At 39.9% G+C, this 26,565-nt stretch overlaps 1 protein-coding gene and 1 pseudogene across 3 annotated transcripts in view; both read right to left on the bottom strand.

Annotated features, from left to right (window-relative positions):
* ATXN7 (ataxin 7) overlaps positions 1 to 26,409 on the bottom strand; it is a 147,025-nt gene extending 120,616 nt beyond the window's left edge. For all 3 annotated transcript variants that reach the window (XM_037040867.1, XM_037040872.1, XM_037040871.1), the window contains exon 1: positions 26,353 to 26,409. The gene's annotated coding sequence lies outside the window, so the exon portion shown is untranslated. The remainder of the gene's footprint in view (positions 1 to 26,352) is intronic.
* LOC118983413 (actin-related protein 2/3 complex subunit 2-like) lies at positions 6,828 to 8,235 on the bottom strand (annotated as a pseudogene).
* Positions 26,410 to 26,565: the final 156 nt, after the last annotated feature.

Raw genomic sequence — 26,565 nt, 5'->3', positions numbered from 1 at the left:
AGCCAAAGACCTATATCCAAGATTGCTCTATCCAGCAAAGCTTTCATCTAGAATGGAAGGGCAGACAAAGCCCTTCTCAGATAAGGTCAAATTCAATGAGTTGATCATCACCAAGCCCTTATTATATGAAATCTTAAAGAGACTTATCTAAGAAAAGGAAGATAAAAAACATGTGCAGTAAAATGACAGCAAACTCACAATTAAAAACCACACATAAAACAAAAACAAACTAAGCACACAACTAGAACAGGAACTCAAAAGAACTACAGAAATGGAGATCACATGGAGGGTTAGCAACAGGGGAGTGGGAGGAAGAGAGAGGGGGAAAAGGTACACAGAATAAGTAGCATAGATGGTAGGTAGAAAATAGACAAGGGGAGGATAAGAATAGAAGGGAAATGTAGGGATCTAGAGAAGATGGCGGTGGAGAAGGACAAAGGATTTCACTTCCCTCCACACGCCAGAGAAAAACCAGGCTGATCTGTGGAGGAGTGCAGCGGACAGCCAACAGGGACCCAGCACATAGGAAGGCGGGACTCCAGAAAGTGTAGCGGGCACAGAATGGCCAGAGGTTGAGGAGAGGAGATGACCGCAGATCAACAAGATAGGAGGGAACAGCGCAGAGGCTGCAGGCCCTCCGCCGGGCTGCACCAGGGCCCTGGCCAGACTGCCCTGGTCTCTGAGAGCCGAGGGCAGGCAACAACAACCCTGGGAGAGAACTAGTCACCAGCACCCTCCCTATCTGGCAGGGGGCAGATTGGAAAAAAACCAGGAGAGATCAGTTTGCCTGTAGTGGCAGAGAGAAGAGTGGGCATTGGGAAGCAAACCAGAGAGCTCTGATAACCCATGGACTCAGGCTGCAGTTGCCGGCTTGGGAGAACTGAGAGTCGCCCCTGCGTTCCCTGGAGCAAAGGGTCAGAACTGGGTCTGCCACAGACCCTGGGAGTCTTGGGCTACTAGCAAGGCTCCTGGAAGAGAGCCAGTCACCAGCTCCCTCACTACCCAGCCAGTGCAGACTGAGAAGTGCCGGGAGTCAGGCCTTGGCTGTTGGCTTGGGAGAACTGAGAGTCACCCATGTGTTCCCTGTAGCACAGGGACAAAGCTAGGTCTGCCACAGACTCCGGGAGCCTCGGACTACTAGCAAGGCCCCTTGAAGAGAGCCAGTCATCAGCTCCCTCCCTACCCAGCCCGGCGCAGACTGAAAAACCCGGGAGTCAGGCCTTGGTTGTCAGCTTGGGAGAATTGTGAGTTGCCCTTTGTGTTTAGCCACAGCACTGGGAAAGGTCTGCGCCCAAGCCTGAAAGACCAGGAAAGCCTGGCTGGGAGCCCGTGCTCTCACACTAGGCCAGGGCTGGGAAGCCTGGGAAAATATCTGCTCTCAGTGGGGCGCAGGAGACCGGCGCCACTCTGGATCTTGGAAGGGCACCGGCGAGACCAGTTGAGTTCACCGAGACATGAGAAAGGCCACACTAATAGCCCCTCAGGCTGCTAAAGCTAGTGAGACCAGAAGAAAAGGTTTGACCAGCTGGAAACCAACAAGAGGAGTAGTTGGAAGCAGAGAACACCAAGATACCTGCAGGAGACTGCACCACCGAATTTCACAGGCATCCTACCACAGAAGTTCACACCATAAACCCAGGGTACCAGAACAGATCAATTTAAGAAGCTGAGGCTAACAAGAAGAGCATCACAAACCATGGGAAGACAAAAAAAACAATCCCCAAATGAAAGAAAAGGAGGAAGTCTCAGAAAGAATGTTAGATGAAATAGAGGCAAGTCAACTATCAGATATTGAATTCAAAGCACTGGTTATCAGGAAATTCAAAGAGCTTACCATGAGCTACCAGAAACTACAAGGGAGCTACAATAGACTCTGCGCAAACTATACCAACATGAAAAAGGAAATAGAAACCATCAGCAAAGGCCAAGAGGAAATGAAGAATACAATTTCTGAACTGAAGAACACAGTAGAAAGTATGAAGAGTAGGATAGATGAGGCGGAAGACCGCATAAGCGAGACTGAAGACAGGGTAGAAGGAATCTCCCAGACAAAGCAAGTAATGGAAAAGAGAATCAGAAAGAATGAGGAGAACTTAAGAGAAATGAAAGACAATGTGAAACGTAATAATATCCGAATAATAGGAATACCAGAAGGAAAGAAAGAAGAACAAGGGATAGAAAACCTACTTGAAAGAGTAGTAATGGAAAATTTTCCTAAGGTGAGGAGAGATAAAGTCACACGAATCCAGGAATCACAGAGAGTCCCAGGCAGGTGGAACCCAAAGAGGCCTACTGCAAGACACATCATCATTAAAATGGCAAAACTCCAAGACAAAGAGAGAATCCTACAGGCAGCACAAGAGAAAAAGGAAGTAACATACAGGGGGTCCCAATAAGGTGGGCTACTGACTTCTCAATGGAAACATTCCAAGCAAGAAGAGAATGGCAAGAAATATTCCAAGTAATGAGAAACAGAGGCCTACAACCAAGGCTACTTTACCCAGCAAGGCTCTCAATCAAGACACAAGGCCAAATAAAGAGCTTCCAAGACAAAAGAAGTCTAAAAGAATACGCCTCCACCAAACCAGCTCTACAAGAATTAATAAAATGGCTGCTTTAAGGAAAGGAAGGAAAAGAGAGAGGTGGAGAGAAACACAGGTACATAAATGGCAATGAATAACTACCTTTCAATAATAACCTTAAACATAAATGGATTAAATGCACCAATTAAAAGACATAGAATAGCTGAATGGATAAGAAAGCATGACTCACACATATGCTGCCTACAAGAGACCCTCCTCAGGTCAAAAGACCACCACAGACTAAAAGTGAAAGGATGGAAACAAAGTTTCCAAGCAAATGGACAAGAAAAAAAGCCGGGGTAGCAATTCTTGTATCAGACAAAACAGACTTCAAAAACAGGGCCATAAGAGAGACCCAGAAGGTCACTTCATATTACTCAAGGGAAGAAACCACCAAGAAGACATTAACATCATAAATTTATATGCACCCAACTCACGAGCACCCAAATATATAAAGAAAATCCTAGAGGATCTCAAGAAAGATATTGACAGCAACACAATTATAGTAGGGGATTTTAACACCCCACTGTCAAAAATGGACAAATCTTCCAAACAAAATAGCAACAAAGACATTGCAGCATTAAACAACACCCTAGATGAAATGGACCTAACTGATATATATAGAGCCCTCCACCCAAAGAAGCTAAATACACATTCTTTTCAAGTGCACATGGAACATTTTCAAAGATAGACCACATGATAGGACACAAAACGAGTCTCAACAAATTCAGGAAAATAGAAATCATACCAAGCATTTTCTCTGACCACAAGGGACTGAAATTGGAAACCAACCTCACAGGAAAATAACCAAAACACCCAAAATCATGGAGACTGAATGGTATGCTATTAAACAACGAATGGGTCAAGAATGAAATTAGGGAAGAAATCAAAGTTTCTGGAAACAAATGAAAATGAACTCACAACAACCCAAAACTTATGGGACATGGCCAAGGAAGTACTGAGAGGGAAGTTCATAGCAGTACAGGCTTACCTAAAGAAAATAGAAACATTTCAAACAAACAACCTAACCCGACGCCTGCAAGAACTCGAGGAACAACAACAAAGACAGCCCAAAGCAAGTACAAGGAAGGAAATAACCAAGATCAGAGCAGAATTAAATGACATAGAGACTAAAAGCACAATTCTAAGGATCAATGAATCTAGGAGTTGTTTTTTTGAAAAGATAAACAAAATAGACAAACCTTTAAGTAGGCTCATCAAGAAAAGAGGAGAGAGGACCCAAATAAACACAATCAGAAATGAAAGAGGAGAGATTACAACTGATACCACAGAAATAGAAGGGATTGTAAGAAATTACTATGCAGAACTGTATGCCAATAAATTTGAAAACCTAGGTGAAATGGACAAATTTCTAGAAAAATATAATCTTACAAAACTCAATGAAAAAGAAGCAGAAAACCTGAACAGGCAAATAACAGCAGATGAAATTGAAGAAGTAATCAAAAAACTCTCATCACACAAAAGCCCTGGACCAGATGGTTTCACAGAATTCTACAAAGCTTTTAAGGAAGAGCTAACCCCTATTCTTCACAGACTATTCCAAAAAAATCCAAAAGGAGGGAAAACTCCCCAACTCTTTTTATGAAGCGAGCATTATCCTAATTCCAAAGCCAGATAGAGACACAACAAAGAAAGAAATCTACAGGCCAATATCACTGATGAACACAGATGCTAAAATCCTCAATAAAATATTGGCAAATCACATCCAACAATACATCAAAAAGATCATACACTACAACCAAATAGGATTCATCCCAGGGATGCAAGGATGGTTCAATATTTGTAAGTCAGTAAATGTAATACATCACATAAACAAAAGCAAAGACAAAAACCACGTGATCATATCAATAGACGCGAAAAAAAGCTTTTGATAAGGTACAATACCCATTTATGATAAAGGTACTCAGAAAAATGGGAATAGAGAGAGCATTCCTCAATATAATAAAGGCCATATATGAAAGACCTACAGCCAACATCATACTCAATGGGAAAAAACTATAAGCTTTTCCACTAAGATCAGGAACAAGACAAGGTTGCCCACTTTCACCACTTCTATTCAATATAGTATTAGAAGTTCTAGACATAGAGATCAGACAAGAAAAGGAAATAAAAGGCATCCAAATCAGAAAGGAGGAAACAAAACTGGCATTGTTTGAAGATGATATGATAGTGTACATGGAAAATCCTATAGCCTCTACCAAAAAACTGCTTGAACTAATAAATGAATTTGGCAAAACAGCAGGTTACAGAGTCAATATCCAGAAATCAAAGGCATTTTTGTATACCAGAATGAAACAGCAGAAGCAGAAGTCAAGAAAAAAATCCCATTCAATATAGCACAAGCAAAAATATCTGGAAATAAACCTAACCAAGGAGGTTAAAGACCTGTATGCAGAAAACTACACAACACTGAAGAAAGAAATCAAGGAAGACACAAACAAATGGAAACATATACCGTGTTCATGGATTGGAAGAATTAACATCTTCAAAATGTCCATACTACCCAAAGCAATTTACAGATTCAATGCAATACCTATTAAAGTACCAACGGCATATTTCACAGACATAGAACAAATACTTCAAAAATTTATATGGAACCATAAAAGACCCAGAAATAGCAGCTGCAATTTTGAGAAAGAAGAACAAAGTAGAAGGGATCAAAATACCTGATATCAAACTGTATTTATTACAAGGCCACTGTAATCAAAACAGCCTGGTACTGGCATAAAAACAGGCACATAGACCAATGGAATGGAACAGAGAGCCCAGGAATAAACCCAACTCTCCACAGTCAATTAATATTCGACAAAAGGGGGCAGTAACATAAAATGGAGTAAAGACAGCCTCTTCAACAAATGGTGTTGGGAGAACTGGACAGCTACATGCAAAAAAATGAAACTCGAGCACCAACTTACACCATACACAAAAATTAATTCAAGGTGGATAAAAGACTTAAATATAAGCCATGAAATCATTAAAACCCTAGAGGAGAACATTGGCAGGAAAATCTCAGATATTCCACACAGCAAGATTTTTACTGATACGTCCCCTAGAGAAAGGGAAATAAAGGAAAGAATAAACAAATGGGATCTCATCAAAATTAAAAGCTTCTGCATGGCTAAGGAAAACAGTATCAAGATTAAAAGAGAAACAACTGTATGGGAAAACATATTTGCCAAGGATACCTCAGACAAAGGTTTAATCTCCAAAATATACAAAGAACTCACTCGACTCCACTCAAAGAAGACAAGCAACTGGATTAAAAAATGGGCAAAGGACTTGAACAGACATTTCTCCAAGGAGGACATACAGAGGATCCAGAGACACATGAAAAGATGCTTGATATCAATAGCTATCAGAGAGATGCAAATTAAAACCACAATGAGATACCACTTAACACCAGTCAGAATGGTATCATAAACAAAGAAACAAACAACAAGTGCTGGAGAGGTTGTGGGGAAAAGGGGACCCTAGTTCACTGTTGGTGGGATTGCAGACTGGTACAACCATTATGGAAAACAGTATGGAATGTTCTAAGAAAACTAAAAATGAATATGCCAAAGACACAGCAATTCCACTATTAGGAGTATATCCTAAGAATCCTGGAAACACCAATCTAAAAGAACCTATTCACCCCGAAGTTCATAGCAGCACAATTTACAATAGCCAAGAGTTGGAAGCAACCTAGATGCCCATCGGTAAATGACTGGATCAAAAAGCTATGGTACATTTACACGATGGAATTCTATGCTGCAGAAAGGAAGAAGGAGCTCCTACCCTTTGCAACATCATGGATGGAACTGGAAAGCATTATGCTGAGCGAAATAAAGCCAGGTGGTAAAAGACAAATACCATATGATATCACTGTTAATAGGAATCTAAACAACAAAACAAACAAGCAAGCACAATATGACCAATGACACTCAAATACAGAACAGGCTGACAGGGTCCAGAGGGGAGAGGGGAGAGAATCATAGGGGAAAGGGGGATGGACTCCCATGAACAAGTATAAAGGACACATGGACAATAACTAAGGTGGGGGGTGGAAATGGGAGGGAGGTGGGGAGCACTGGCGGGGGGCAGGGCTGGGAATATAAGACAGAAAACTGTACTTGAACAAGAGTTAAATAAAAATAAAAATTTTAAAAAAAAGAAGCGAAATGTAGAAGCCAAAGACCTTACAAGTATGACACATGGACATTAATTAAAGCAGGGGATGTGGGCAGGAGGGGATGTTCAGGGTAGAGGGGCGTGAAGAGGGGGAATGGGACAACTGTAACAGCATAATCAATAAAATATATTTTAAAAGAAGACTGCATTATTCTGTAACTCATTATTAGTAACATATTGCAAAGCAAAAGAGCTTGGAAGGAGGATGGAAGGGAAGGGGGTGAGGGAGGGGAAGATAAAGAAATAGAATTAAGTTGATCAAGTGGATTTTTCTTTTTTCTTTTCCTTTCTTTTTAATTCTTGGTAACTATGAAGTCCTTGCAAGAACAATTCATTTCTGAAGATTATTTTCCAAATGTGTACTAAATGGAACCAAAATGGAGAATCCCTTCAGAAACTGAAGAGGTGAAACATTGAGAGCTATGATTATCCAGTAGCAAGTGTTCCAGCCTTCAGTTGCCAGCTGCTTCCTCTTCTAGTTACCAGGAGTTAGATGGATGAAAACGTCTTCCCCGTAATTGTTTTCATTTACCTTTTTCTCAGCATCTGGGCTTGTGCAGTTCAGCACCTTGAGGAAGTCAGATGTTTTTGCCTGCATACGTATATGAATATAGCCTTAGAGCACTTGATGTGGTAGTGCAGGCTGTCCTAGAACATGTGTATCCAATTGATGGTATTGTCTCGAGCACTGGCATTGGTGTAGCAAGGGAACAGCACAAAGGTAATACAACCGATGTTGTCTTCACAGCAGCATTGGTGTCTTTCAACTCCAGAGGAGGTTCCCTGTGGCTAAAGAGGACCTGTGGGGTTGTGTGGCTGGCTCTGTGTCCTTCTTTGACCTCCTGGATTGAACACCTTTCCAATGACCACATTGTTGTTATCTTTAAACACTGTGCTTAAAACTACTATGACTATGTCCTTTTTAAACTGAGCATTCATGGTCTCATCATCTCTATAATGGATGACTGCTCTGTTCTCACCTTCCTTACCCTCTTCTTGGAACTGGCAGTATTTCTCACACATAGAAACAAAACAATTTCACTTCAACATGCTAGCCTGATGCACAACGGAATCCTTGGATGCAGGCAGATTTTGAAGGTCATAGAGGAAAGATACATTGTATCCTGATTCTGGATTTACCAAGAAACTCCCATACATTTTCCTTAATAACTCATCAGCAGCACATGCCTGAAGTTCCTTGTAGAATTTCAAAGAAACACTGACCATCATTTTTGTTTTGTCTCCGTTAGGATTTGGAATATGATAGAGGACCATCAGAATCTGCAAATGTTACTTCTGCTTCTGGTTTGTTGCCAGTGGCCATGTTTTGGAACTTGAGCATGAGCGTCTCCTTGATTACACAGTTGTTCACCTCCAGCAGGATCATGACCGTGGCTGGCCCCAGAAACCTGAACCTTCCAGCCAAGCCACCACTGCCCCACCGCTGCTGCCACTGCTTCACCCACAAGACTGGTCCCTGCCCAGCCCCCGGCTCTAGCCTGCTGCTTCTTCTCGATACTGCCATTTTCATCACACCGCATCAAGGTCACATTTATCGCTATTCATGTTAACTTAATCATCTGGCTGAAGTACTGTTTGGCAGATTTCTCCACTTAAAATATATTTATTTTTCACTTTCCACACTGTACTCTTTGGAAGGAAGTCACTATGTACAATCCATTTAAGGAATGGGCAATTACGTTTTACCTCCTTTCAGGGAATTATCACAAAAATCATTTGGAATTCTTCAACATATAAAGCTTGTCTATTCTATCTGCTTACTTATTCAATCATATATTTATAGCAGTATAGACTCATCAGTATTTATATCAGTTTGTTTTATATTATTTTATTATATTTACATTATATATTTTATATGTTCATATTTATAGCAATACTTATTTTACTACATATATGTATATTATGTATTTTATATTTATATTGTATATTTTATTTATAATTATCTCTTTAAGACTCTTCATTTTGTGGCATGATAAACCACGAAGAAAATACTTAGTTATCAAATTACCATCTAACTGGCACCTTTCAGCTTTGATGTGGCCAATAAGTGTCGTATCATAATGAAGTTCTTCTAGAAGAAATAATTTTTTTCTGTTGTTGGGGAAAGGGAGAGGAAATCTCCCCTACATGCAGCATGTTAGATGTCCTACATAATCAGGTTTCCTGCTTTCTCCCCCATTACCGTTAAATGGTATTAACTTTATGTCAACTCTTAATTACATGAGCTAAAGGAAAAAAACAACTGTCAGATCTAGCTTTAAAATATAATACTGATGACTTAACAGGTGCAGCTACACCTTCCAATTTATGCTTTGTATATTTTAATGCGCACAGTTTTTCTTCATTGAGACTAATCAGCTCAACACAAGGACAGAACCAGGAGCTTCTTGGGCTTTGGGGGTACCTAGTAGAAAGCAAAGAGATTTCTGCAGATAACTAAACTGCACAGACCAGAGTTTATTCCCTGCAACACACAAAGTAAATTCCTTCACCTTAGGTCCTCAGATTTCAACCTTTAGTCTGTATAAATAGGCTCTGCTAGTGATTTTCAACCAGTATGCCACAAGAATTTTTAAAACATGCAAATTCCTGACTACTTAGGGGCAATGACCTCTTTTTTCTTTGACTGTCAAATAAATAATTACAACAGCCAACACAACAATAGCCATCTGGTATGAATTAATCAAAATTATAACAATTTTTTGGTCAGATCAGGAAAAATACATTTGGGGGTATACTGCAAAATTTTCGTAATCAGTTCATGTGCGCCATGAGATGAAAAAGGTTGAAAATTGCTGGGCTATGCTAATACAATCTTTAGTGACCTCAGACTTTTTTTTTAAATAGGAAGTAGGCTGAGCCGAGCACCTAATACTGCTTTTCTGTGTCACCTTTTTATTTTTCACCCAATCTGATTAATATTTATATTCAATAAAAATTCCCTGAGCCTCTAGTATGTACTAGGCAGCACATTATGCCTGGTGCTTCCAATTAATCTAACAGATTAGAAAAAGTTAAAGAGCCCTGTTTCTATTTTTCCCTCCTGGCAAAGATGCTGAAGTTGATGGAGGATAAGTGAAGCCTTTACAATGCTGAGGACACAATATGGTCTGGAGAAGCACATGGTTTAATGTCTACCTCTATAGTTATCTGATAATATCTTAGAAAGGAAAAGATTGTAAATTCCTTATCTGTATAATAGATACAATCAAACCTACTTCCAGGGAGAACGCATGGAAAACTTAGTCCAGGCACATAAAATGGTGCTGTAAGAATTAGCTCACATTTTGCCCTGGCTGGCATAGCTCAGTGGATTGAGCACAGGCCTGCGAACCAGAGGATCGCAGTTCGATTCCCAGTCAGGGCACATGCCTGGGTTGCAGGCCAGTTCCCTGAAGGCCAACTCCCAGCAGGGGACGCACAAAAGGCAACGATACATTGATGTTTCTCTCCCTCTCTCCTTCCCCTCTAAAGGTAAATAAATAAATAAATAATCTAAGAAAAAAAGAATTAGCTCACATTTTGTATTTCATCATAAACACACATAAGAAATACTAGGACCATCCCATTAAGGTGTTTGTTTTTTTTCTTTGTCTATTTTGCTATCTTTGTAAACCCTAAAATCATGATCTTTAAAAATATGTCAATTCCTATGTCCCAGTCAACCTGTTTTTTGATAAATAAACAATGCACATTCATTCAAGCAGGGGACATGAGCCAGAATAGGCAGGAAATATTAACAACAATACAGCTAAGATTGTTGGAAAGCTTATTTGGCACCAGGCACTGTGTGGATGTTGCAAAATAAACCTATGAGGTGGATATTTTAATTATCCTTAATTTCCAAATGAGAAACAGGTCAATGAGGTGAAGTAACTTTTGCAAGGTTGCCACTCACCTGGGCTAAGCAATCTACCCTTACCAAAACAAGAACAAACAACATCAGAATTATACCAAACACCTGAATGTAAACATCCATTCCTTACCTCACATAGCTGATTCCTTTCCAACCACCACTGTGCTGGGTACTGCAATAGAATAAAATAATCAGCTAAAATGCTTCCATTCCTACAGAGACACAAACTGGAAGAAGGGCTTTGGACACTTCTGCTTCCACAATATTTTTAATACATAAAACCCATCAAGGTCTCCAGGCAGCATCTTACAGAAAGTAGCAACTCCCTGGCCCAGCCAGCATATATGTACATTATATGTACATATACATATGTACATACATCTTTCCACTCTCTGGCCCCAATTTGTGCCTCAGGGCATTTGTACTGCAGGCTGCTTCTAGATCCAGCTAACTTCATGTTAGAACTCAGGTTAGAAGTCACTTCATCTAAGTGGAGTTAGTTACTCCCACACTCTGAGTTCCTAAAACTGTTTAAAAGATCTCCAGCCTGCTTTTACATTAATGTCAACATTCTCAGCATGGGCATCTCCTCTGCACATCACACACCCACAACAATCACACAAAGGCCTAGAGAAGAACAATCCCATTTTGGAATTAAACAGACCACTATTTAAATCCTGTTACATATTAACAAAATGTGTGGCCTCAAGCAAGTCATTCAGTTCTGTGAGGAAGAACTGAGATGACACAAATAAAGCACAGTCCTGACACTTACTAAGTACCATTATCATTATTACCCCATTATGCAGATAAGAAATTGAGACTCCCAAGTGGTCAGATACCAAAGGCCACAAAACTGATGAGTGAGAGGTAGGGGTCAGGGCCTGATACGAGTTCTTTTCCTTTCTTCTGCAATGCATATTGAGCACCATTAAGCACCACACTTGGTACTGAGGACACTGCTGTGAAACAGGCAGACACATAACCTATTCACATAGTGCTTACGTTCTGGTAGAAAAGATGGCCATCAAATGTTTACAGATAAATTGAAAGGTGTTTGAAGGAGAAGAGTGGAGTACCTAAATCGGTGTTCAGGATTTTAGAGCAAGTTAACAAGATCCCTGGGTTTTGTCTGTAAGATCAGAGAAGGCTTCTGTGAACAGGTGGCATTTAAACTAGGACCAGGAGGCAGAAAAGGTGTATGGAGATGAGTGGCAGCTGGCACTCAGCCAAAGGGAATCTCAAGAGAAAGACTGAGGAAGCATGGCAAATATGAGGAAATAAAAGGGGGGGGGGGCGTTGGAGATGCAGATGGGGCCAGATCAGAGGACCACAGAGGGGCATGGTATGGTTCTGGATGTCATCCATTCTTGAAGGAAAGGGAAAGCATCAAAAGCTTGGCTGTTTTTACTGAAACAGTCAATAATAAAAGGCTCACTCTGACCACAGCTGGACATGGCAAACGCAGACTTTGATACTATGTGTGTCATGTGGATGAGTCTGGTAAAGACTCTGTTAAAGACAGACTAAATCATTTCTTTTTAATTACACAGCTCATGTTTCCATTAAAATGCCCATCACTGATTATTATTACAGTTGAGTGTGCACCTCTATTCACTGCACATAATTTTCTCAAAAAAAGAGTAAATATCTTATTTACCTTCCTATGTCTCAAAACCAAATGCTCAACAAAGCTATGCACATTGCTTTTAGAGAGAGAGGAAAGGAGAGAGAGAGAGAGGAAAGGGGGGAGAGAGAGGGAGGAAAGGAGAGATCAACGTGAGAGAGAAACATTAATTGGTTGCCTCCTGTATGCACCCAGACTAAGGACTGAACTCACAACCTAGGTATGTGCCCTGACTAGGAATTGAACCCACAATCTTTTAGTTACAAGATGACACTCCAGCCAAACCACTCAAGCCAGGGTCAGACCCGCTTTTAACAACTAAAAATCTCTTCTTATATTTATATTGGCTGAGTAAAAATTTTCTTGCCAACTCATTCCACCTTAGTTACATAGATCTGAAGAGATAATATTCAAGGACATAAACAAAAGTTCCACTTTTCTTTCATAGCTTAACAACAAAAACCCATTTCACCAATGTGTGATTAAAACCATAATTTTTATACTTTAGGATAAATCACTTGTTTACAGTTCATATGTATAATTTTTTAAAATCTTTGTTTAATTTTAACCAAGAACAAAATCCTCCAACGAAGGTCTTTTGGTGATTTTCCAATTCTTTTGAGAATTTTTCAGATTCTTTCTTTGAATATTTAGCTACTCAGATAAGGATAGAGTAACTGTTGTGACTACTTATATTAAAAGAGAGAAATGAGTCAATCAATCGTTCACATGCTTTAAGGTTTATTTTTTGGATTTCAGGAAATGATGATGATGGGATAAAATGATGAAAGTGGGATTATGAATACGCTATTAGGGTATGATAGAAATTTTCTATTTGGTCCCTCTTTTATCCCCAGATGAATTTTCCACCATTCTGACCCTGCCCTGTGCCCCAAAGCCTGTCTGTCCTCTATGGGTAACATCTCTGAGTTCATGCAAACAGGCTTACAAGTGGGTATGGCCAAAACAACACACTGGAACTCCTTCAAAGACCAAAAAGGTGGAGGGCAAGTGGGGGAAGGGTATAGTGCTTCTCCTTCCCTCCTTCTTCTGGGTTGCATTTTCAATCAGTGGCTGAGTCCCTCTAGTGGTCTTCTCCTCTGTGGCTCCAGCTCTCTCGCTGGACTCCAGGAATGAATGCTATTTCTTCTCTTTGCTCCACTGGACCTAGCACTAATAGCAGTTCTCAATGCATTAGTTCCTTCTGGGTGAAGGAACCCCCTGTCACTCTTAACTCTGTCCCCTCCTCTGAAGGTAAGCTCTTCATTAAAGTCTCCTGAACTTTATGGACTGGACTCTGTTTCCTGCCAATCCTAAGAATTCAAACCATAGACTTGTAAAACCAGCAATCTCCCTTCTTTGCTTGTGAGCAGTTATCACCATGGTTATTCATCTTCCAGGGCAATTCCTTTAGACAAAGCACTGTATGTAAGCTCTTACAATTCTCAGGCAGAAATGACACCTTTCAAACTGGTCAGTGCAGGAGAACACAGGAGGTGCTCCTGAAAGACACAACAGAGGGGCTGACAGGTAGGAGTCTGTTACACGTCAAGAATAAAATGTTTACAAGGAGATATCACTTTCTCCTACTTCTACCTGGGTTTCCTCTTGCTGAGAGCTTAGAACTGAAGTCAGCATTGTATTTTCACCCCAAATACTGGTAAGTTGTATCACTGCTTGGAGAAGTAGCTTTGCGTGTCAACTTGACTTTGCTACTTTCTCAGACCTGAAGATCTGCTTACCACTAGCTAATACATACAGAAAGAAAGCCAACCATCTTATATTACTAGCCACCTGCCCATGATCTTTTCTTCTTTCTTTTATCCCAGGATAAGTCTTTCTTCTGCACTAAGGTGAAAGATAAGCAGGATAAGAAAATTCTGCTTTGCTTAGCCTTACCTGTCTCTTTAACAGATGAACACTTCTTTTCCGCAAGAGAGGATTGGCATATGTTTATACAACAATCTGCTCTGAGTTCCTTCTTTGGATTTTTCTTTTACCAAGGTGACTGAATTTAAGGTTAGATGTTAATTGGAAATCACCTGGGAGTCTATAAACACTCCACTTTGCTTTCATTTAGCACAAGTAACCTAGATGTTACTATCATTTCTGAATATTAGGGCATTCTTTTGAACAAGAGCAAATTTAAAGAATTCTTCCAGGGAGTTGATAAGAACTGATGTGGCTTATGTCAACAAGCTATTCCGACAAGAACGCAAATGTCTCCCTCTGTACCCAGCAGGCATTCAGAGCTGGTCATGCTAAGATAAAGACAAAGGCACACAGAAAAACGGCAGTCTGCAGAAAAGATATTCTGAACTCTAGCCATGACCAGCCAAAGGGAAAGACAGAGCTCTTCCGTCCTGGTGGGGAAACCCCTTTCTTCAGCTGTAAGGCAACGCCCGAGAGAGGCAGTGGGATTAACAAAACTGATTTCCCACTATACGAATATTTCTACCACTCTTTACTCTTCCTTCTAAGCCTTCATTTCAAAGGATATTATATTGAGGAACTAACTATATAAGGAGCTGGGTGGATACACATCAAATGTTAAAAGTGGTATGTCTGGGAAACGTAAGTATAAGTCACTTTTATTTCCTTCTGTGTATTTGTGAAATTTTCCAAATTTTTACAAACACCTATATATGATTTTTGCAATCAGGAAAACATTATTAAAAAACACACTGTAAATATTCAGGAATCTGTTTTCTATAAGAACCTAATTTATGTAATTCTTGAAACTCAAAATCCAAATTACATTTCTTATTTCTTGTATATTTTAAGATTGTCAATTGTATAATTATTTTAGAAGATATTTTTTAAACTTACAAAACCATTCAAAACGTGAAAAACAAGAATGCTAAATTGGATTTAACATTCAGATTTTTCTTCTGGTATACATCACGAGCTTAACTGAGACAATGTAAATTCTTCAAGGTCAAAACTCACCGTTTTCACACTCTGAAGTACTCCCTAATACACATGAAAAGGAACAGAACTGTTTCTCTTTGTTAGAATGCCACACAGACAATACCATATGAAGTTATATGGCTAAGACACTACAGATAAAAAACAGACTGGTGTTTCTTCCACTACAAATGCTAGCCAATAAAAACTTTCCAGTCTACAGTTGATTAATACTTGACACCAGATCTATGGAAAAGAAAGCTAATCGTTGCTGGCTGTTAACTAAAGCGACAGACACACTAGAAAACCTGCCTACTACCAGTTCATGACTGCTGTTTAATAACACAACTAGTTTTTCAGTTTATCACTACTTGTACTTCTAAACAGAAAACTGAAATCCTATCTTTTCTCGGAGCTACGTTTCTCATAATCTATAATAGGTACACTGTGTTATTCGCTGTCTTATAATATTAAAATATACTAACAGGGAGTCTTAGAAATCATATTCTTTACTAGCTTCAGGAAGCCAGTAAATTTGAACAAGTGATTCCTTTTAAACTGTCCTAATGTTGTAGCAAGTGGTCTCTTTTCTAACTTTGATTTCCAAATGATTTATAATTACAACTACCAGAAAGATAATAAACAACAGGACGGAGAGGGTAGGGGATAGAGAACGGAGTCTTAAATATTTCCTCTTAGAGCATGTAAGAGGAGGTATGTGCCAGACCACTAAAAATTCCTTTGTGTTCAGTATGTTGAAACTTAAACACATTAATGAATAAAATATATAAAAATAGAAGATCAATGTATCTCTCACGTTTCTCTCCCTCTTTCACTCCCTTCCCCTCTCTTTAAAAGTCGTAATATCTGCCTTGGCTGGTGTGGCTCAGTGGACTGAGTGCCGACCTGTGAACCAAAGGGTGTCGGGGTTTGATTCCTGGTCAGGCACATGCCTGGGTTGAGAGCCAGGTCCCCCCAGTAGGGGGCCCACGAGAAGCAACCACACATTGATGTTTCCCTCGCCTCTCCCTTCCCCTGTCTAAAAAGAAATAAATAAAATCTTTAAAAAAGTAAAAAACTCTGCAAAAATAAGACCACGAGACAAACTTGAAATGCAAGAGGAAAAAAAAGGCAGTTTTTTGACTAGTGTTGTCTTACTTGAACATGGTTAGAAGCTGTAGAAATCTGTACCTAAAACAAATTTAAAAAGACACTTCAAAAACTAGTGTTAAAAGTTAGGATAGAGTTCTAAAAGCTAGAGAAAAGTGTGAGATCTCTCTATTTACCAAAAGGTCTGGTGAAACAGAACCACCACATCACCAAGAGGAGCACATTTACGGTTCAGACTACAGTGAAACTTTAAAAGCATGGGGGGAAGGGCCTAACATAAAACATTGTTAAGAGAAAACTGCCCAAATACCCTAATTAAACAAAAGTGTCTCCTGCTCCTCTCAAAATCTCTTGTGATAGTGGACCTTCTGAAGAGCAGAAAACAGAGCAGACCATTTAAAAGAAGGGTCCACAGTTTGAGAGGACAAATGACTGCATCGCAAGGTGGTAATTACACCCTGGGGAAATAAAAAAGGCCAGACTGAAGGGCTCCAAGAGGTACTTTAAAATGAGCTAATCATTGCTAGAAGAGGTGGGGTAAGTCGGCTCCTCGCCATGGGTATTTGTGGGGAAATAAAAAGGTGCTGGGCCTCCAAAGCAAGAGTAAACAAAAGTGGCTGCTAATGACTACTAGACACCTTCCTTATACCCCAATGTTCCCCCAGTAATGGAGGCCAAATATTATGTATCCATCTCCGATTCAGCATGGAACCTTCATTAACCAGAAAAGGGGCTTCTGTAGTTGGTAAACCACAGTTCTAGAATAGCCCTCAGCAAGGACATAGGTAGAACACTCAGGTTCTCTAGCCAACAGTCCTATACTGAAGGAGAAACCACTTGCCTTTTCTAAATCATGTGCTCATCTGAAAAATGAGGGAAAATCTGCTCTTCCTCAACTTCAAAAGATTAGAGTATAAAATAAAACATCATGGAATACATGTGAAAATGCTCTGAATAAAATCACATTGGATTTGCACATTTTATCATTTGAAACATGGTTTTACTTTATACTATAAAGGATAGATAATATTGGTTGGTCCTTTAGCCTAGGAGCTGTAAGGTCTAAAATGTCTGAAGTATTTTCAAGGTTACAATGAAAGCAGCTAGACACCAGCAGAAGACAGAAAAACAAATGCAGGGCAGTTTGGAGAAGTTTAGTGCAGGGGCCAATTTATCTTACTGTGCCCTAAGGGGGTCATTATGTACTGGGTAAAAAATGTTTTTAACAGGGACCCTGTTACCAATAAAGTTAAATTACAGTCCATATGCTTTTCTTTCTTTTTTAAAAGATTTTATTTATTTATCTTTAGAGGGGAAGAAAAGAAGAGAGGGAAAGAAATATCAATGTATGGTTGCCTCTTGTGCGTCCCCTGCTGGGAACTGGCCTGCAACCCAGGTACGTGCTGTGACTGGAAATCGAACCGAGGTTCTTTAGTTCGCAGGCCCACGCTCAGTCCATGGAGCTACACCAGCCAGGGCCCATATGCTTTTCTTTAAAAATTAAGAAAATGCATATGCTTTAGAAAAGAATAACACATAAAAATGAATATATTATTGCACTTACAACAGTAAGCACTAATCAGCAGAAATGGAAATGGATGATATAGAGTCACAAGAGTTCTCACACTGGTGTTTAAAAACTCTTGGAGGCATGTGGGGTTGAGAGGGTCAAGAGTGAATCAGGGACCATTGAGGTGTTGCAAATGTTAAATGTGACAGATAATGCACAAAGCAACTCTCACATAGCAGCCCACATGTGTTCGGACAGTAGATACCTGTTGGTTTTACCAGCCCTACATGAACTCCCCTGGCTGGGGAATGACAACTCCCCCAGTAAGTACTTTCTGAGAGAGGAAATAACCAAGTACCTGTCGAGGGCCAGTATGGGCCTGAGAGATACTCTCTCAGTACAGAATGGTGTTAATAACAGTTAGTCAGAGAGGTTAGTTAGTAAATCCAGTGTCCTGAGGTGGCACTGCTACCTGGATCCTTGAAGCTACTCTGGATCTGATCCACTCTGAGGTTTCCTTCCTCAGCTCTGTTGTCATTTCTGGGAGCTACACCACATCCTTTCAGTAACCTCCTTTTTTGCTTCAAGTAGCTAGATTTAGTTTCTGCTGCTTACAACCAAAGACCTTTAGCTCATTAGTTATTATTTCAAGTCCAGGAAAATCCATTTTCTCAAAGTTTGGGGTGATAAAATTTAATTTGATTAGCAAGCAATTTAAACTATTAATTTGATGGTAAGAAATGGACGTATCATGGAACAGAATACAAAACTCACGGAAAATATTATTACATTGGATTTTTCCATTGAGATTCTTTAAACATGTGCTTTCTTCTACTTCTCACTCTACCTTTCCCATGAAAGTTTTTTCAGCTGTGGGTTTATGAAGCACTGGTATAGTGATAAGTTTTCCCCAACTTTTAGGATCTGCCCCCAACTAGGTAAAAGATCTAGGGCAAATTACTTAACCTCCCTAAGGCTCACTTATCATACCTTTAAAATGGGAATAATAACAGTACCTACCTCATACAACTATTATCCCAAGAGATAATACAGGGAAGCACTTAACACTGCTTCTCACAGGAGTTTATCAGTCAAGGCAAACAAAAAGTTTGGCTAATACAACAAAAGCAAGGGACATATTGTTTGCAAAGATAGCCTCAACAATGACCTCCACCCCAACCCCACCCAATTTCCTGCAGGCAAGACCTGTGGTGCGCTGGTCTTATGGCTTGCCTTGACCAAGTGAATGTGGCAGAGTATCACTACATGACTTTTCTTTTAAAGATTTCATTTATTTATTTATTTAGGAGAGGGGAAAGGAGGGAGAAAGAAGGAGAGAAACAGGGATTGGTTGTCTCTAGCATGCCCCCCAACTGGGGATCTTGTCCAAAACCCAGGCATCTGCCCCAACTGGGAATCGAATGGACAACCCTTTCATTTGCAGTCTGGTGCTCAATCCATCTTCCATATACTTTAAAGATGATCAAAACCCTCTTTTAAATATTCATCAGAAACTATCAAGAGGAAATGCTTACTTAGGTTACCATCCAACTGACAAATATTTATTTAGCACCAACTCCATGCTAGTGAGTTGTGAGCACCTAAACTTTTTCTTTTTTGAACTTTTTCTTTTTTTCTTCATTTTTGATAGTCCACAGAGATACCAGGGTTAAAGGAGCATGATTGGGTGAAACTAGACCACACACATGTCCTGGTCAAGGTACCTGGTGTGGTTAGAGGAGTTACTCTAGTGAATGTGGCAAATAAAGCTCTACCGTAATGTGAACCTATGACTAGAAGGGAAGAAATATTAGCCAATATTATAATTATCAACACCAATATTATCATTATCATTATTGTTATCATTCGATACCCTACTGCTTCTACCACTTCTTCCTCATTAGTTACTATTTAGTATATGGCACTCTGCTAAGCACTTGCCCCCTTTAATCTTCACAACAACTTAGCAAAATATTACCCACATTTTAGAGATGAGACTGAGGCCTTTACTGGGTAAAGTAACATGGACAGTAAGTGATAAAGCTCATGATTTTAAGTACTACTCTCTATTCCCTCCGCACATATGAATTCATTATGTTTTATAGGAATTTCAAAAGGGGGAAAAGTCCTTCCACAGCAAGAACTGAAGTTTAACATACTACTTGATCAATGGAAATGTGTGTGTTTTCAGTGAGTTTCTTCTGAAAACTGTTTAGTCCTGTGTGAAATTTCTTCTTTCCTTTTTGAAGAGTCTGAACAACATTACTATCAGTAACACAGAAAACAGTTTTAAAGGTACGAGAAAGTGTATTTCATTTCTTATTCAATACAACACAGACAGGGAAGGGAATTAGTCATCTCAAGGAATGCGGGATCAATTAGCCACAAATAGCGGACATTTTAAATTACTATGTTTATTCTTTAATAGCTTTGTTATTTTTCCCTGATTATCAAAGAAGCAAATGCTAAATAAGAAAAAGAGAGAAAAACACTCTTAAAAAATATCACCTACAATCTTATTACCTAGAAATAACAAGTACCTATTATTAAATGTATTATATCCTTTCAGATACATTACATTCAGATACATCACACATTATACATACTCACATGCTATGCTTTTTTCTGAATATCATTACATACCAATAAATATCAACCTGCACCATCCTTTTTAAAGCCTGAATAATATTTCACTGTATTGATACGCCTTAATTGACTTAAACCCTTTATTAATAGGCATTTAGATTATTTTCCATGTTTCTCTATTATAAAAAAATTGGGCACTGAGTAGTCTAGTTCATACATCTATGTATACTTGACCAGCAGTTGGTTCCTTTAAGTTAATTTCTTTGATGTTGGCTTGCCATTTTATTTTATGCCTTTATTTTTATGGCCCAAAATGTCACCCAGAAAATGTATATCATATTACCTTTCTAAAAAAGGAAACCCTTAAATGTTAAGTACAATAACATATTTTACATTTCTAATATCTAGATAAAATGGCAACTTTTAAAAACTGTAACTTATTCCTAAATAGCTAACATGTTGATTCACACATCTACCTCAGGTTTATATTTGGAAGGGGAAAACTCTAAAATACTCAATAACTTCTAGTGGTTTTATCTTCAGCATAATATTGTTGTTTCAAAAGTTAAAACTGAAAAAGAACGTATTTGTTGCAAAACAAGCAAATTAGTAGAGAATATTAAGGAATGGATGTATCAATCAGGTATAGCAATTACCAGGTCACCAAATCTTCATCCTATCTAATGGCCATGAGAGAGGGTCACTGAAGAGAAAACAGGTGAGACTAAAAGCAGCATCCCTCAGAGCTCCAGTGACAGCTGGATGAAATTACACACAGACATACACATCTGCATGCTCTGTACACACCAATCCTGGAGCTAATCTCTGGGGGTTAGAGCACAGGAGGAATCTTTATGTGCTTTATTTAACCAAACATCATGCAGAAAGTGGGTGGGGGAGGCTGAATAAAGATTTCCTTAACATAAAAGTATCTAGTTAGCAACTTGAGGGCCTAATAGCAATTACTTCCCCTCCAAAGCTAGGGGAGAATAAAAGGAACTTGAATATTGGGCACCTCCAAAGGCACTGATTCCCTACAAAGCCATTACTCAGGACAGAGTGCAATCATCAAGTTCTACAGAAAACTGTAAAAGGTGAGAATATTTTTAGCAATAAATACAATTTACTGGTCATACAGTACAAAATGTGTGCTAAGAAGGCCATATGTTATAATTAATAACAACTAACATACTTGAGTTCCATCCTAATGGGGAGATGGAGCATTAGATTATGCATGAAATACCTGAAGTGGCAAATGGCTCTGTGTGTGGAGAGTGGGAATTGCTTGGTGATGCCACAAACCTATAGGACTGATGAATCCAACATTTTTCTAGGCAAACCACATTCATTGGGTCAAATCCAGCTGCTTGTCCATATACACCATGACCCCAGAATGGCTTTTACACTTTTAAATGGCTGAAAAAGTAAAATATTTCATGGCACATAAACTTTCATGAAATTTAAATGGTAGTGTCCACAATATTTTACTGGAGCACAGCCATGCCCATTCCCTTATGTTTATGACTGCTTTCTAGATACACTGATGGGAGTTGAGTTAAGCACAACAGAGACCTGGGCGGTTTGCAAATTTGAAAATATTACTATTTTGTCCTTTATAGAAAGATTGCTGACCTCTGTTCTGGGCCATAAATTCATGCTGTTTTGAATGAATCACAGTTCCGAACTTGTGTATTCTTGTTGGTTTGGCACTTAAAATACCCAGAATTTAATTGCCAGCCTAACAGAGAATTCAACCTAAATGTTAAGTGTATGAGACAGGTCTAACAGGTCTTATAAAGCAGGGGTAACCACCCACGGAAACCAGAAAGATATGAAAGGCTTTTCCTGAGTTGAAAGTAGGATGGTCCCAGGTTTATATAAGAATGGGTACAATTAAAAGTTTTCTTTTTGAAAGAATGTATTAGCTATCTCCTCCAAAGGTGAGAATGAAACCATTCTCAAAATGGCTACCACGTTTGAGCATTTACTAGGAGCCTAGAACTGGGCAAAGCTCTTTGTTTTTATTATCTCATTTAATGGTCATCTCTTCAAGACTCAGCAACTTGACCTGACCGGCTCAAGTTGAACACAACCAGAAAGCTAAGGAAATGGAAGTCAATCCAAGGTTATCAAAACCCAAGAGTCTAAAGCCGTGTTTATAGCCACTACCCCACTCGAAAATAGAAGGCATGAATGCTCACCAGGAACAGAAGAGAGGAAAAGGGAAAGACCACAGAAATACTAGAAGCAAATTATATCTTTATGGCCATGATATTATAAGCATTTTATTTATATATCTCTCATTTTTTACTCATTACCCTAATACAATTCAGTTCTTCTACTGTCCCTATTGAGAAATATTGGTACAGGTAGCAGTTGCAAAGGCCTTTTAAAGATATCAGAATTAGACAACCAAAGTTATAGGTGTAACTGCCACTAATGAAATCCCTGGGGTACCGGTGAGGATCCCATAAAGGAGGGAGGGAGTGAGCAAACCTCTTTAGAGATGATGGACTAGAAAATACATGTGTGGTTTTTAATTTAGATTTTCCATTTAAATTACAGGTGAAGAGCAAAACTGAAATGGGATCTCACCCAGAGAGCTATATACTTGTGGGTGGCTATTGTTTCTTTCTGCCCAGCATCCATGTCCTCAGCTTTGTCAACTGCACCATAATTTCCCTCAATTTTCCCCCAAATGTCCACTATACAAGGACAACAAAATCCTGTCATTTTTGAAAACTTGATTTTTAAAAAATGTTTCGATTTATTAATATTGTCACCATATTTATTTGAAAATACTGTACATCAGTAAGTACTACAGACCGTGTTTATACATGTTTATTAATGGTTACTCACATCTAGCTTCCAAATCCTTCCTGTGGAACAAATGAGGGGCTCAAAGTTTTATATAAGAAACTCCATGCCAGCCTCCCTACATCTCTACTAAGTTAGTTTTACCCAGATAAGAAACTGGAGAGTCAGGCAAGTTAAGTAGCTATAGTAAATTAAAGAACCCAGATCTGAACTTATCTGTTTTAACTCAGAATCTGTGTTTTTTCTATCATGCCGGGCTGTCTTGCCAAGGCACAAGCACATTCATAGAGTGATTGCCCCCGAGTCAAATTTCAAATTTGCTAGAGAGTAATAAAAGAGTGGAGTTGAATGAAATGTTTGCTCCAGGGGCTGGAAGTCAAGCTCAAGTCTTTGCTGATAGACCATAAATCTTTCTCTTCTAAGTTTTTAAATATAATTTAAAAACAGACACAGCACACTCAAGATAGCATGTCAAGCCCTTTATGTGTGTGGTTTATCAAATAACAGGCAGCACTTTTCCGTGGGAACCAAATGGAAGTGTATTTCTGCACCTCTAAGACCACATGACTAGGCTAAAGAAAACTTTAAAAGGCAAGCATTGAACACAAAGATCTACTTTTCCTACTTTTTCCTCTTAAGTATTATTCTAACTCCCATTTTATTTAATAAAAACATATATATCTTAACTTTTTTTAGGCCCTGGTCCTCTTTTATAACAAAAACTATAGGGCTTTTCCCCAGAAAAATATACATACACAAAAAGTCAGGGTAACAAATAGGGGTTTCAGGAATCTCTTGAAACCTGTTAATGAACCCTAGAGGCCCACAGACCTCAGGATAATCCTTTCTTTGAACACATATTATAGAAATGCCTACATCATTTCAAAGAACCAGGGTAAAGACCATTTACCTAGTTCTTTCATCATCCTTTATAGTTTCAGAAAGCTAAAATTAAATAAACACTTAAACTTTCTCATATAAATTCCCACAGTCTCAAAGAAACCAGGAATCTAATGACTTGAATAAATCACCAAATGTAAGGTTATATAAATCCAAAGTCTAAATCAGTTTGTTAAAGCTTAAAATCTGCTACTTCTTTCTGCTCGGACATTTCTCAGGAAAAGAAAGAAATGTTAATATGGCCTAGTAGAGCTTGAGTCCTTTCTACTTTCACATTCATGAACATGTTGATATATATTACTATCGATCACATGAAAAAGAGACCATTTCTAAAATTTACTAAAAGGTATTCTTTCACTATATATGATATAAAGTCCGTTAAAATTCTTAAATATTCAACACATATATATGTGTCAATGCAATTGGGAGTTAAATTATTGTGGCTGATAAAGCAGATTTTTAAAAGTTCATAAAGGCTCAAGTTTTGATGTGTTTCCCATCATTTGAGTCAAGAACTTTCAGAAATACTTATTTTCAGATCTATCTCAAACTCCAACGTTTTCCCAATCTCACCTGGTCAACTATTTACTTTAGAACATTTCTAGCACTATCCAATATGTAAGTTACAAAAGGACCTTACAAAGGCAGCCAGGATTACATCTATGAACAGAATGTCTCATGAAAAAACTGAATTGCAGGGGGCAGGATACTTGTCTATACACATTAAAGATTATTTTGAATCACTAAGACACTGTTTCAAATCAGCATCCTGATAAGGCTGTTATCAAGTAACTTAAACAAGAACTTCATTTCACCACTTGACAATTACCTTTTAAATAATAATGATCCTCAGCAAAGTGCTACTTGGGATACACAGATAATCAGTTGATACTTTTGATTTATAACGTGTAGTACTTAAGATTTTAAGTAATTCTTTTGGTTACAGTATCTTCTCTCCTTCTAAAACCAAGAAAATGAGCAGCAACTTCAGCGGAGGGCAGCAAGTATTTAGGCCAATATTATTAAGCCAGGGGAGGATTCCCACCCTGGAGGGGAGAGAGTTATACCTCAGAATCTTCACTCAAAGTAACTTTTGGGGCGGGGGGGGGGGTGCCTCTCTGCCAAAAGTTAAAGATATTAACTCTTCAAAGTACTGGTCAAGAGCATTACTGAAATTTCGACCTCATATATACGAATAAAATTTCACATATACTGGTTTCTAGCTAGAGGTTAAATTAAACACATTTCACTTTCATCGACAACTCTTCCCTTTTGAAAAACCTGAGACAAACAGGGAGAATGAATCCAACTTCAGAAAGGAAACTGGAACAGCCATATCCATCCTACATAATTGTTTCAATCCGGAAACGAAGAGGCAGGATACTTGGGGGACAGGAAAATCGGGAAGTACTTCCACGCTCAATAAAATATCAAACCTCGGTTCGAAACTCAGACAGGCTGTTGTGGCTAGCTGAATCTATCCCAATGGACATAAAGTCAGTTGTATCGGCGCTTGCTTCTCCTCGACCTCTCATCACCTAAAGGTTGCCCTTTGGGAGAAACTCATCGAAACTGAATCCAAGTGACTTTTGGGAAGAGATGTCAATGTAATTCTCAGTATGTTCCGGAAATGTGTAACTCTACACACAACGCAACGTTTTGCATTAAGTACCTCCCTCTCCCTTCACTTTCAACTTCCCCTTAAGATGGGCACAGTCACAAAGACATTTTTTTTGAAAAACCAAAGAGAAAAGTGAATAAAAGCACCCCGTCCCTGATCAGCGACAGGACCCCGCGCCGGGTAGGACAGCAGACAGGACGCTCTAAGTCGAGCAGAGCTCCGCTCGGAGGTCGCCAAGTTTCTCCTTCCCCTTTTCCCAGCACCCGCCGGCAACCCGGGGAGTGTGGGCGGCCGCTGGGGCCGCTCCGCGGCACCTGGACGCGGGGCCTTATTCAATCGCCGGGCGTGCCGGTCGCAACTGCGCGCATTCGAGACCCTCCCGGGCACGCGTGGACGCTAACTTCCCGGGACCCTCGCGCAGCGTCCCTGTTCCATGTACCCCAGGCTCAGCTGAATCCAGGCGCCCTCGCCGCCCTCCCCACCCCCCAGGGAACCAGCACACCCCCAGCAGTGGCAGCACTGGTGGGGCGGCCGGCGCCGCGGTCTCCTTTCCCCGGAAGGTGGAGGGCCCTGACCTCCGGCGGCTCGCAGCCCCCGCCACACAGACGCGCCCAGAGATCTCACCTGGCTCTTGGCATCGGCCTCCGGGGCGGCCTCTGGGCGTGGGCCGGGCGGGGGCGGCGGGGACCGGGCTGCAGCCCCGGCCGCAGCCCGCCTGACCAGGCTCCCACACGCGCCGGCCGCAGCCGCCCCCGGGGAGTGCGGGCAGCGAGCGGAGCTCCGGTCCCGCGGCGGCGCGGCGCGGCGCGGCGCTGAGCGACTCAGGCGTCGGAGCGG

This window comes from Sturnira hondurensis, unplaced genomic scaffold (genome assembly GCF_014824575.4).
Source record: "Sturnira hondurensis isolate 20B ecotype Veracruz unplaced genomic scaffold, ASM1482457v3 Scaffold0002840, whole genome shotgun sequence".
Classification (NCBI taxonomy): domain Eukaryota; kingdom Metazoa; phylum Chordata; class Mammalia; order Chiroptera; family Phyllostomidae; genus Sturnira; species Sturnira hondurensis.
This window is presented reverse-complemented; position numbering and strand designations above follow the sequence as displayed.